Source organism: Bicyclus anynana, chromosome 22 (assembly GCF_947172395.1).
Source record: "Bicyclus anynana chromosome 22, ilBicAnyn1.1, whole genome shotgun sequence".
NCBI lineage: Eukaryota > Metazoa > Arthropoda > Insecta > Lepidoptera > Nymphalidae > Bicyclus > Bicyclus anynana.
In genome coordinates, this window is record NC_069104.1 from 1,164,867 (window position 1) to 1,179,917 (window position 15,051).

General features: G+C 39.4%; 1 protein-coding gene across 1 annotated transcript in view; it reads left to right on the forward strand.

The window, feature by feature from the left end:
• Positions 1-15,051, forward strand: part of LOC112043374 (IDLSRF-like peptide) — a 104,324-nt gene that overhangs the window by 14,773 nt on the left and 74,500 nt on the right. The window lies entirely within an intron of this gene.

Here is a 15,051-nt window from a genome sequence, read left to right on the forward strand (position 1 = left end):
TGTTGAGCACGAGTCTCCTCTCATTATGAACACACTAACATATTTTAATTTAGTTTTTTCAAGTACTTATAACTACTAATATTACTAACAATAGGATATTAAAATTTAATCAATTGAATGTAATTTATGGATTTTGTTATCTGAAATAAAGATTTATTATTATTATTATTATACATGCATTCTACTCTCACGCCCGGTACAAAATAAATATATATAAAAGCCAAAGGGAAAATAAATAAACTTACTTAAATACACAAAATAAATAAACTTAAATATATATTACATAAATACATATATGCACCGGGCGGAGGATTCACCCCGGCAGGGAGACCAAACGGCCGGGGGTCAGGGCGACAGGTGGAGAAACCGGCGGACTATCCTAGCCGAGTCCAGCAAGACCGCTTTTTGCATCTTGCCTGCGAGCGAACTGCCACGGAACCCCAGCCGCCTCAGATGGTGAGCGAGGCTGACTGGGATCAAACCGTTGGCAGATATAACGATGGGGATGATTTCAGTGGACTCCACATGCCACATGGCGGTAACCTCGTGAGCCAGATCTAGATATTTACGTTTTTTCTCTGTCTCAGCTCTCACAAGGTTCTCGTCATATGGAATTGTGATGTCCACTAAAAACACCCTCGACTGTGCCCGGTCCAACACCACGATGTCAGGCTTATTCGCAAGAATAGTCCTGTCCGTGATAATGGACCGGTCCCAATAGAGCCGGACTCCGTCGCGTTCAAGCACTGGCACCGGTGTGTACTTGTAATAAGGCAAACTCTGGTCCAGGAGACCGTACGTCAGAGCAAGCTCTTGGTGAAGGATTTTGGCTGCTTGGTTGTGTCTGTGCAGATACTCAGTGTTGGCAAGAGCTGAACAACCCGAAAGGACATGTCTGAGTGACTCGCCGGGATGGCGACAGGCTCGACAGATGTCGTGAGTGCCATCCTTCAGAATGTACTTTCGGTAGTTCCGCGTCTTTACCACCTGATCTTGTATCGCAAAGACAAACCCTTCGGTTTCCCCAAAGAGGTCACCGAAGCGCAGCCACTGCACAGACGCTTTTTTACTGACATGGGGCTCATGAAGAGCCTTAAAAAAGCGTCCGTGCAGCTCCTTCCCCTTCCATACGGTCTCCCGGTCAGAGATGCTCTGTACCACTGGTTTTTGCCATTCGCTGTTGGCCAAGGATAGCGGGGTGAGTCCTTTATCACATGCTATGACTTCTGTATGCATCGGGGACTCCCTTTTCGTCTCGAAGTAGGTCCTGAGGCTGCATATCTCCCGATTGTGCATGGTCTTGGCGCTAAGTAGGCCTCGACCACCACACTTTCGGGGGACATACAATCTCATGACAGACGATTTTGGGTGATGCATACGATAGAGAGTCATAGTCGTGCGGACCCTTCTATCCAGGACGTCTAATTCGGTCTGAGTCCATCTGAGCACGCCAAAGGTGTACATGAGAACAGGCATGACCCAGCCGTTATAAGCTCGAATCTTATTGGCGCCCGACAAATAACTTTTACAGATCTTTGTCAGACGTCGATAAAAACCCTCGCAAACTGACTGTTTCATGTCCGCCTCTTGCACCCCTATAGATTGTGACATGCCCAGATACCGGTAAGATTCAGTTTCAGAAAGGGTCTTGATGTTAAGCAGGTCAGGATTGATCCCGACCGTGTGAGTGACCTGACCCCTCTCCACATGCAAGACCGCACACTTGTCTAGTCCCAGCTCCATTCTGATGGAATTACTGAATCCCGTGGTGAGATTCAGTAATTCCTGCAGTCGGGTAGCATTGGGCGCTAGCAGTTTGAGGTCGTCCATGTAGAGAAGGTGAGGCACTTTTGTCCCTCCTCTCCGAAACTGAAAGCCTGTTCCCGAACCCTCTAGTAATGTACTGAGAGGATTCAAGGCCAAGCAAAACCATAGTGGACTCAGACAGTCACCCTGGAAGATACCCCGGCGTATCCTAATCCGGTCATCGGCAGCCGCCAACCGCTCGCCATGGAGACAAAGGATCGTGCTCCATTGCCCCATACATGACCGGAGGAAGTCTTGAACTGTACAATCGATTTTGTACAGCTCAAGGACCCTCAAGAGCCACGAATGAGGCACCGAGTCGAATGCCTTTTTATAGTCAATCCAGGCTGCGGCAAAATTCCGGCGGTTGCGCTTGACCAATTGGCCCGCGACGGAGTCGATGAGAAGGAGCTCCTTGGTACCACGACTACCACCCCGACATCCGTTCTGAGCCCCAGACATGATGTTATTATCGTCTACATGACGAGTTATCTTAGAGCTCAGAACGGATGTCAGTGTCTTATAGATGGTAGTAAGACACGTGATGGGGCGGTATTTTGAGGGATCTACGGTGTCGGTGGTCTTTGGAGCTAAATGAGTGATCCCGGTGGTGAAAAGGTTCGGGAGTGTCCCTTGCTCGAGAGCCTCTTGGAATTGGCGAGCCAAGGTGACATGGCAAGTCGAGAACGCCTTCAGCCAGTAGTGATGCAGTCCGTCGGGCCCCGGACTTTTCCAGTTCGCGGCCCGCCTTACTGCACCAACTACATCCTCCGTAGAGATGGCGACTGGGTTCATCGGCCTGATTGCGGCACATGTCTCCTCTATCGCCGAAATCCAAGGACCCTCATCGTGCTCTACCTCTCTTGACCATATGTTTCGCCAAAAAGCGATAAGGTCAGCCGGATTCGGCTGTGGAGAGGTAGAACAGACTGCAGGACACTCCAATCTGTTGTAGAACCTTTTCTGATCACTCGAGAAAAGACGATTTTGCTGAAATCGCTCAACTCTTTCCGAGTATCGTCGTATGCGGTTCCCCCATGCAGCGATTTTCTGCTTCAGGTCGTCGATGCGCTCCGTCAGTTTTAGGGTTATGTCCGGCTGATCCAGCCTAACCCCGAGCCCGTTAAAGGCTATTCTGACGGAGCGCACAATCCTTGGCCTTCTATTGCCCAACCTGAAGCATAGCAGTCTGCCAATGAGGCCTCTGGCAAGGGTGATACGGCGTTCTATCCTTCTCTTCCAGGCTGGTTCTGCTCTGATGTTATTAACAGAACACCCCGGGCGTCCAGGTTCCTTGGTTTTGATACCAATGAAACGGTGGACGGTTAGGGCTGCCCCGAAAAGGATAGAAGCCGTATCATCCAGACCAGTGCTGCCCGCCAGATGTTGGGGCAGCATTTTGTTGACAGCCTCAATGACATCCCGCGTCGCTATATTTAGCGCAATACGGGAGAGCCGCGGACGATTTTCTAGAGGGGCATTACGGATTTCAGCAATCGTCTCTTCTAGGATCCTTCTCATCCGCTCTAAATCAAGGGAGACGGTTCCCTCAGTGTCCTCCTCCTCTGCATGCAAATCTTGGGACATAGGTTCAGTCTCTTCGCGGACAGGCGCCGCCGGTGAGACGATTTGCTCTGCAGAAGAGGTTGGCACTTCGGGAACAGCCTCACGTCGTAATCGTTCGAGCTCGGTCGCGTTGAAGATGTTAGAACGCTGAATAAACCGAGCTCGATCTGCTAGGTTCTGTTCCGTGACAGTTAAGTGCGGCTCAAGCAGCAAGAACTCGCGGTACATTGCTGCTCGGTAGCCAGTCCGTCCGGTTTCTCCCCCTGTAGCCCTGTAGTACGCGCGCATGACATTTTTGTTCATGTCGCATGTCCATTTCATGCGCCGTACGCCACCAGCGGCGGGCTCTGAAGATTGGGCCCTAATGGATCCTGTCAGAGCCAAGCCCTCTGGTGGAGATGATGGATGTGCCGACCGGACAGGTGGTAGTGCCGGTCGACGAGTTTGGCTGGCGGCTCGCATGCTGCCACGTCCAGCGCCAGCCCCAGACGCGCCCTGGCGACCCCCAGGTAGCGGCCCTATACGCGCATCATTATTATCCATCATCATAAGTATTTAGGGGGAGGGGTGAGTGGTGATTACATCACTCGGGGTCCACTCATGTCCCCGAGGAGGCTAGTATTTTACGAGCCAGCTAGCTCTGCGGAGAACCAGAAGATGTTAGTTGGTTCTCCGATGACCCTTAGTCGCCTCTTACGACACCCTCGGGATAGGTAGGGGTGGCAACATTCTGCTCTGCCGGTGCCACACGGCTTACTAGTGCGGGGTCGGCCAACACTGCGCTTACTAGTGCGGGGTCGCCATTCCAGCACTTTGGGACCCCAACGTCCATCGGCTCTTCGAACTATGTGCCCCGCCCATTGCCACTTCAGCTTCGCAACTCGTTGAGCTATGTCGGTGACTTTGGTTCTTCTGCGGATCTCCTCATTTCTGATTCGATCACGCAGAGATACTCCTAACATAGCTCGTTCCATCGCCCGCTGTGTGACTCTGAGCCTTCTTATGAGGCCCATAGTTAACGACCAAGTCTCGGAACCATAGGTCATCACTGGCAACACGCACTGTTCGAAGACTTTTGTCTTCAGGCACTGAGGAATTTCGGACGAAAAGACCGAGCACGACTTCACACGTAGAGAATTCAAAAAATCTCAATGCATATTTCCTTACAATGTTTTTCTTTATCGATGGTGACCTAAAATGCTTGCTTTATTAAAACAGTTTTATTAAAATGAAGCAGGTTAGGCACTGACAGGCTCATATTCAATTTATCTACCCTCCCGCAATCTTGTACCAAATGATTAATGATTAGAAGTGTCACCGTTATCGCACGGAGTCTTAAAACATTTGTTTTATTTCATAATTAATGCATAAATATTTTTGCTTAATTAGAGGGTGAATGTTAAGAGAAAACAAATGGCTGCGGTTTCGAAATTCGTTGTATACGTATTTTTTCGATTGTAATGGAACAAAGCTTAATTAATGTACCCTTTACTTTCATAAATCTACTAGTTTGTCCCGCAGTTTCACCCGCTTAATACACGTTCCCATGAGAATACGGAAATAAAATATAGCCTATGATACTCACAAATAATATACCTTTCTAGTGGTAAAATAATTTTTAAAATCGGTTACGTAGAACGAGAGATTTCCTCCTAAAATACCAAAAACTTTACCAGCTTATAAAATTAGTATAGACTAAACTCTTTGGTCCTAAGGGCCCTAGGTTCCAGTCCTGTGATTTTTCGGACTGTGAAAAACCGGCACAGAATTTTGAAGACGATGCCAAAAACTCGAAATAAAGATCCTATTAAGCATAGCACCACCTTTTAAACCGACCAATAGAAAGAACTTAGGTACGATGTTATTTTTCTCTTTTTAGAGTAATGCATCTTTGAAGTCGGTCCAATTATTTTGTTAAAAAGATTTTATTTCAACTCCCATTTCGTAATCTTCTGAATATAAAACCTCAAAGTATATCACAAAGCTATTCATTCCTAAAGGTCGTTTGGTATTGTTCATTACGACACGGGTAAACCGTGCTACAATATTTATTTTTTATTTTTAAATAGCCCCATGTCAAAATTTCAGGATTCCTTCCGATACAAAATCGAGGAGCCTATGAGAAAACCAATCATTATTTACCAAGTTTTGTTTATTCTTTTATTTCTTTTATCATGGTCGTAGAAAAAGTATTGTGTGCCACTGCACATAATAAAGCCCTCATTACATATCATTATATACATATCAATAAATACCTATTATAAATAATATCTTCATTTGAATTTAATACTTTGTTTGAAATGGTCAGCAAATTGTTATTTTATATAGAAAGCACCTACGATGAATTCATAAAAAAATGTTTAAAATACCTGCTTAATTCTGTACGCTACATTTTTTTTATTCTTTACAAGTTAGACCTTGACCACAATATCACCTGATGGTAAGTGATGATGTAGTCTTAGATGGAAGCGGGCTAACTTGTTAAGAGTAGGATGAAAATCCACACCCATTTAAGTTTCCACACGACATCGTACCGGAACGCTAAATCGCTTGGCAGTACGTCTTTGCCGGTAGATAACCACGGCTGAAGCCTCCCTCTAGCCAAATTCACATCATTTCCATAGACGTAACTCTGTAATATCTTTTTCATCGTACGTAAGTATTTTACATGCAAAAATCTTGTTGGTTTGTCCAAATAAATAAACAAATCTTAACAGGTTGTGGAGGATCAAAATTTCAAGATAAAGCACCTCCAACGTGGCTGAAACCCTCTGTAATAAATCCCTTTAAACCCATCTGAAACATTTGGCCCTCGATAAAATATAACATTTCTGAGATATTTTCTGTATTTTCTTGTATTCTGGCCTCGAATATAATCGTATAATCCTTCCTATTTTGAAATCCCTAAAGTATAAAGGGTGAATCTTTCAGCCCTTCCTTCGCTTGGCGGAATTTCTGTAAATTCTATGAAAAGTAAGCGAGACTGTGATCATATCTGATGGTAAATTAGCGTGCATTAACATAAAGTACGCACAGAGAGCCGTGACAGCCCAGTGAATATGACCTCTGCCTCCGATTCCGGAGGGTGTGGGTTCGAATCCGGTTCGGGGCATGGACATCCAACTTTTAAGTTGTGTGCATTTTAAGAAATTAAATATCACGTGTCTCAAACGGTGAAGGAAAACATCGTGAGGAAACCTGCATACCAGAGAATTTTCTTAATTCTCTGCGTGTTTGAAGTCTGCCAATCCGCATTGGGCCAGTGTGGTGGACTATTGGCCTAACCCCTCTAATTCTGAGAGGAGACTCGAGCTCAGCAGTGAGCCGAATATGGGTTGATAACGACGCACATTAACATGGGATATGAGAATTTACTCGATGTCAATGTAGAAACTAACGAAGTTTGAAAACCTTTTGGTATACAATAAAACAAGTACAAAGTCTGTTTGTCTATTACCTTTTCACGGCTTAACCGCTGAATCGATTTAAATTTTGGAACATTGACAAATGGGCCTTGGAACAGAACATTAAACAACTTTTTACCCCGAAAAATCCATGGTTCTGGGACCCTATTTCAGCTCCTTTTATTTTTATATTCACGATATGAATATCCCATAACCTTCTTCGTGGTATTTTTTCTAATTGTGCTAAGTTTAACTTGAATTCATTAAGTAGTAATTTGATACATTTAAAAAATGCTTGTTTTTAACTTTCTTGTGTTTTTAAATAGCTTTAGTGTGATAATGTTATGATGAAAAAAATTGGATAGTCTTAATAAAACAAGCAATGAAACCAATACAAATGATTCATTCCGTCCATATACTCGACACCACAGAGGATATGGCACAACAAAAGAATGTACCAATGGACTGGCAACATCCAGAATCGTAATCTGCATGCTTTTCTAAGTTCAAAAACCATTGTGAACAGGATGTTTCCCTCAAATTGTGTACACTCAATGCCTCACTGCGCCACACTAAACAATTTATGATAAACAAAATTGCACAAAATCACTAACGCGACTGGCAGCGTGACGGTGTCTACGCTGCCTTACAAACAATTGAGCTCAAGTCATCAAATACCCTCTTATTTATACTAACATTGATACCTCCCCTCTTCAATAACATAAATAATGAATGTTGATACCACCCATATAGGACATGTACCCACCAGTAACAGTTGGTACAGAACCATTAATGCGTTTGTCCGTCTCACACTTGGCCGTTTATTTCCTTTCCCATATTCCTATTTCCATCTCCATTAGTGACAAAGCACTCGACGTTCAAGCATCCATCATTTCGAGCACGTAGTGACAACTTCGCAGTTCGCCGCCGGAACTCGGAGCGCTTTTGAACGCGTTTGTGGTTCACTTGTTAGTGGACTATTGAATTCTAGTTTGTAGTTCAAACATTTACTCGTATGAATTCATCTGTTGTCTAAGTTAGTCAGATTTTTTTCGATCAATCGGTCGGTTTCGCGTAGAGACTAGTAGAAAACTGTATTTTTTTCAAATTAGCATGAGTATGTGTATTAAAAATGTAAACAAAGTCGTAGAATAAAATCTTGAAAAATTTTTTTTTAGGGTACCTCCACTACATGTAAGGTGGGGATGAATTATTTTTTACTCGTTTATTTCATTGTGTGGGGTATCGTTGGATAGGTGTTTGAAAGATATGAGGAGTTTTCTACCAATATTTTGCGTTTTATTGATCCGTTTTTAAAATATTAATTATAAGTTATTCTGATTGTTTTTTAGTAACACTATGTGTCAACAAGGTTGAAACAGACAATTTTATTTATTAACACAAAAGGTAACTTCTCGATAAAATAATACCTTCCAAAAAATCCACGGATCTCACGGGATTAGTAGAACAGAAATTTCACGCGATCAATGTTATGTCACCGCTTGTAGTGAAGATAGATAGATTTTAGATTGTTATGCAAGAGGCTAAAAGACCCATTATATACGAGGTATTTTTAGGGCACAAGCCGTAAGACGAGGATCGCTAAATAGTCCGAGTTTATGGGGTTCACACCTAAGCTTTTAGATTTCTTTCAAAATTATTTAACCAACAGACGTCAATATGTACAAATAGCAGGTTACAGGTCAGAATACTACTCAACGCGATCCGGAGTCAGTCAAGGTAGCACGTTAGGTCCTACGTTATTTTTAATTATGATTAATGATTTGCCTTATGTTCTAAAAAGTGCCAAATGTTTGATGTTTGCTGACGATTTAAAATTGTTACTGGGTATCAAAAAATACGAAGACTGCATTTTGCTACAGGAGGATATTAATAACGTAGTTCGATGGTCACATATGAATTGTCTGGAATTTAATGTATCAAAATGTAAAGTCATAACGTTGACGTATAAAAATAACAGTGTTGTCTTTGACTATAAGATATCTGGTGATACTCTGGAGAGGGTATCGCAAATCAGAGATTTAGGTCTGACGGTCGACGCCAAGCTAACTTTTAACGATCATATTAACACAATATGCAAAGAGGCGCATAAGCTTTTAGGATTTGTATTGCGGCAGAGTAAGCGTTTCACTAATCCGTTAATACTTTATACATTGTACAATGCATATGTCCGCAGTAAGATGGAGTACAACTCACCTGTCTGGAGTCCGTTATGTGCTACTCATACACTTACCGTTGAGAAAGTCCAAAAAAAATTCGCGCGTGGTTTGTATAAAAAAATTTACGGTTATTACCCATATTTGTACCCTTCCTTGTTTGTGTCTGGTATGGTGGGGCTAGACACTCTGGAGTTAAGGCGAAAGAGAGCTATTCTCATCCATTACTTCCTGCTAATACACAATAAAGTGGATAACTCGGACGCACTGTCGCGATGTGCCTTGTCGGTTCGAGAACCAGGCAAGTTGCTTCGGTCGTGTCGTAAGCGACCTTTTTTCGCTACCAAGTCGTTCCGTACGCAATATGCTCGAAATGCCCCAACTAATCGGGTACTGTCGATGCTCAATTCGTTGATTGCTCAGCGCCAAGATCTAGATATTTTTGATATAAAACTTCATGTATTTATTGATATTGTAAACAGCTGTGAATTTTAATTTTAATTTTATAGAAATATGCAATTTATGTGTTTGTATTGTATAGTGTATTGTAATTTGTTTATCTGTTATATTGGTATATTGTAAGTCTGTACTTTGTATGCGTTTTGGCTTAGCTGTAAGCATACTAAGGATATATAATAAATAAGTAAATAAATAAGTATAATGGGTTTAGCCCCGCGTGTCACACTATACTTTTTACAATGAAAAAATAAAATAATTCTGTATAGTATTCAATGTTGATATTATTTTTGCAGACGCAGCTCGCAACTCAATAAAAATCAAATAAAAAAAATTTCGCATTCCACAGACAAATACGCTGCATTTCGTTCCAATTACAATTTTTTATCAAACAATGAAATCAACATACTAGTATCTTAGTATGATTAAACTTTTATCGTTTTATAGTAGGCTAGGTAGTACTTACTAGACACAGATGAAATATAAAAAAAATAAAATTACTTTAGGCCCTAGATTCTAAAATGCTTGTTTAGCCCCGCTGTGGAATGGCCATATGACAGTGTTTTTGAGCAAGAATATTGAAAAATATTTTATGTGATAAGTAGCAGCTAAGCATCACTTAAATAACTATTAGCCCGCACAAATTACCCGCGCCCGCTCTATTCACATTATGCACATTAGTTCTGCTCCACATTTCACCCACTTTTGTGCTCATAAACTGCACTCCAACCGTACTCAGTTGAGTACGTACGTATTATGCCCGGAAGTGATTTAGCATTTCAGTGCATTGCAAATACGCGTTGGTTTATATACAGTAGTACAGTATAATATAGTACAGTATAGTACAAGTAGTATATATATACCCAATAGTTTTCATGACAGAGAGTATTTATTCATTAAGTCATGCATAATTTTGTTGTAAAAAATATTTTTAATAAACTTTGACCGACTTCAAAATCACAAAAATAAACTAAAAAGCGAAAAATAAGATCGTATTTGCTACCTTCTGATCACTTTGAAGGCGTTGCCAAGCCAGTGATGTGTTAATTAAAGCCGTTTCAGAAAGAACCACGGAAAAAAAAAACAAATTTTAGCTGAGTCAGGTCCATTTTTTTGGCACAACATATTTTCTATATATATGTATTAGTTTTAAGTTATTATTACGATGTAAATGTATTAGTTTTAAGTTATTATGTAGTTATGTGTTGTGTTAACAAATAAATGATTTCTATTCTATTCTATTCTAAAAAACTGTCTTTAGATCTTAAAAGTTTATGATTTAATCGGCTTTAGTTAATGCATCATTGTGTTGCCACTGCCTTCAAAGTGATCAGAAGGTAGCACATACGATGTTATTTTTCGCTTTCTAGTTTATTTTAGTAATTTTGAAATGGGTTCAATTCTTTTGTAAAAAAGATTTTAATTTTCTGTTTTTAGTGTGTCCTAGCATTTTATTTTCATGAAAATCGGTTTAGTAATTTTGTGTTAAAATGAAAATATGGAAATGGCCCGTATTGTGGCACTTTCGTTCAGTGAACGAAAACGCCACAGTACGGGCAATGATAAAAGAAATAAAAGAACTAACAAAACTTGGTAACTAATATATAATTGGCAAAATCAAAATCAAGATTCATTTATTTCAAGTAGGCTCAGTTTACTAGCACTTTTGAAAGGTCATAGGGCCTAGTTTGATACTGTTACTGTCACGTAACGTAAACGCGAACTTCTAAGGAATTGAAACAGCGCCATCTAGTGGCACTACTGCACAACTGTTTCAATTCCATATAAATTTGCGTTTACGGTAACGAGATAGTAACAGTATGAAAACATTGAAAAATCCCACTAGGCACACAGTTGACTATTTGTAACAGTAACATTAACAGATGACAGTTTGGCGTTGGGCATACATTTTGTACCGGCGTAACCTCCTAGATTCAGGCTCGGCGTGGCCTACTAGATTTTGTCTCTTATAAAGAAGCCTGAATTGTAGCCAATGAAATATTGTAGCCATGGAACTATTTCAAGATTAATCAAATCAAGAGTGAATATGCACCTTCTAAGCAAACGCTTTCCATCGTAGACTGAATCTTCGCTTACCAACAGTCGTGATTGCAGCCAAACTCTAAACTATACTAACTGATTTACCACAATAAATGTAAAAAAATACATTACTCCAAAAGTGGTTGGAAACTTGATCTAGATAAGTTAGAGAGTTTTAGTTTAAAAGCGAATGGATTGAGCAGATAAAGTTATATATACTTGGGCGATCGATCCGGGTTTGGGTTTCAGAAAGTTTGAAAGTTTTCTTCAACACACATATCCTTACGTTCAATATTATTGAAGGACTATCTCCTTCCTACAAGCAGATACGTCTGAAAAGTAATCCTATCGAAACATAAATGTGATAATGGAAGTTAAATTCAATGTCCAAAATGTGTATCGTTCTTTTTCTTCTTTTGGTTCTATGGCTCCGCGCGTCGAGCGATTGAGCCAGTGTCAAGTGCTTTTTTTTTCTTATTTAAAATTAGGAAACTTGTTTAATTATAAAACTCGAAATTTTTAAAATGGTATGGAAATTTTACAAAGAATCAGACAAGGATAAGAAATAATATTAAATACGTGTATCGTTATCGACTTTACCTACAAAAGAAATTATATATAAGTGGGTGCCAAATTCTATAGATTATAGAACTTAGAATAGGTACACTAAAACTTAAGATTGAATTAGCTAAAAAGATTGATGCTGGTTTAGAGCTAAGATCAATCAATAAAAAAAAGTATTTAGAAACATTTATTCTAAAAGCACACTTGTTAACTTCACTTCAAAACGGACGAATTCGATTAAACGCTGTGCATGCAAAACGTAGTACCTTTTTATAAATTCATTCGCTAAAATTCATTCCTATTTATATTCCAATTGTAAAAATCTTTCACCGAACGCAAAATACTATTTTTGTAATGCCAAGGAACAAAACCCAGATTGGAAACGATTTATTGAAAGGGCCTGATGAAAATGTAATCTCGCCCAAATTGGTGGAATAATTTATTTGGGGAGAATGTCGAACGGTTTTACGAGATAACAAGTAGGCACATCATTGTGTCTATCTCGTGTCAATATATCTTCATTTGTTTTCATACTCATTTAAAATTGATAGATATCTGGGCGAACGAGCTTGACTTAATGTGTTTTGTAAGGCGTGATTTTGTTTAGAAATGCTAATGGTGATGATTCAGGGTCCTAGTGTTACCTACTTGGTTTGATAATATGTACTAATATTATAAAGAGGAAAGATTTGATTGTTTGTTTGTCTAAATTCAATACGCTGCGTAAGTAGTGAAATGATTTGAATTCTCTCACTGTTTGGAAGCTACACTATCTCCGATATAGGTTATCTTTTATCATAGTATTCCTACGGGAAAGGGAACCACGCGGGTCAAGTATTAGAATAATTTGTCAGTTGAGATGAACTAAGAACAGCTGGCCTATTCATTAATTCTGTCTTTAACAACCTATTCAAATAAGCATCAAATCTACCATATGATATCCATGAAGGGTTGACATTTGTTACATAGAATCTCAATTTTGTATATGTACACAATTTTGTATTTGACATACGTCAAAGTTAGTGAATTAGCCCGAAGATGGATAAGAAATAATCTAACATTTTTCTACAAACCACCACGTTTACTACACCAAATTCACGCGGACAAAGCCACAAGTATCAGCTACATAAATACATGGTTTTAATAATTGGTACTTTTTTTTATTTTTTATTAAGTACGGTTTATTCTACACAAATGGCAAAACCTTCATTTAATTTCCAAATCGCCAATCCATTTGGTAAAGTTGAGTTTCCAACTGTCTTCTTAAGGAGTTAGCGGCACCAAGTTGGACATCGAATGACAAATTACTTGCACCAACTTGAGAAAACTTGTCTCTCTAGATAAACAAGTTAAAGTTTACTAGGATTCCCTTGGATGGACCTAGATTGATTTTATTGAAGTTTTATTTTTAATTTATCTATATCCATACTAATAAATAAGAGTTTATTAGGACCGGAACCGGACCAGTAGTTCCTGAGATTAGCGCGTTCAACGCTAATCTCAGGAACTACTGGTACGATTTGAAAAATTCTTTCAGTGTTAGATAGCCCATTTATCGAGGAAAGCTATATAATATCCCCGTTTTCCTACGGAAACGGGAACCACACGGGTAAGACCGTGCGGCGTCAGCTATTTTTAAATAAATGTAATAAAATAAATACTCGCGTAATTTCCCCTTAGAAATATCGGGGTGAAAAATAGCCTAAGTAAATACCAAACGTGCTAAATCTTATTTAAATGTATGACCATGTATGATATTATTACAAACGAGTAAGAAACACCAATATATTGTCGTTATGTTTTCTGAAATTTTCAATTTTTTTGAGCAATTTTCTTAATTTGCTAAGCACCGTCTTCGAAGGAACTTTTAGTTACAAGGCGTTATAGTTTAGGTTATGTAGTTAAATATCACGTGTCCCAAACACTGAAGGAATAACATCGTAACGAATACTGCATACCTGAAAATTCTCTAGGTGTGTGAAGTCTGCCAATCTGCATTGGGCCAGCGTGGTGGACTATTAGCCTAACCCCTCTCATTCTGAGAGAAGACTCGTGTTCAACAGAGAGCCGGATATGGGGTGTTAATGATCATGATGATGATAATGTAAAATACTGTCTTTATAGACCCCCGTCTATAAATATACATATAGTATAGTCATCATAATTGACTATACTATACTGTTTAAACAACAGTATATATAGTATAGTATAGTCAATTCTAAAATCGCCTCTTCGGCTCCCAGCCAAAGAGGGGATTTTAGAATTGACTCGCCAAAATAACCTACTCAATATAAGCTACCTATTCATTCACTAGTACCGCTATAGTACCTAGTAAAGTTCTCAGTACGTTTCAGAACTGGTAACTTTAAACTAAATTTACTACGTGTCTGTTCCATAACGCGGAATAACAGTCTGCGAACATACGAGTACCTACATCTGCATTAATATTCACTTCGCCACATTGTTCAGTTACGAGGAGCAAAGAGCAACTCTTTGAAAGAAGTTGAGTACCTATTATTTTATTTATTTATTCATTCATTAATTCGTTTATAAGTTTCACATCAAACAGATTAGTCGATAACGAGCGCAAAACATCATACTCGTAAAAACAACTTTATTTGCTATTTATAATACTATAAAAAAGTATTGAAGTTAAAAAAATACTATTTTATTACAAAATTTGAAGTTTTTTGTAGTTCAGAAAATTAATCTACGATTAGTTAAGATATTTTCATGATTCAGCTTTTGTAATCCCCTTAAAATAAAAAGGCCACATGGTCAATACTTATTTTTTTTAACTCTAGACGAGTTGGTATATAAAAATAGTTAAAAAAAACCGCCACCAAAACGTTTTATCGAATTCTCATTTCCAAAGACTTGGTTTTTTATATATAATTTCTATTACTATTTAAGCGTTGTAATTAACTTAACTTTCCACCTATAATACAACGTACAACAGACGTAACCGCGTCGTCTCACCGCAATGTGTAGCTCGTTGTCCCTTGTACAGAACTTGAGCAGAAGTTTGGAGTTGTGAC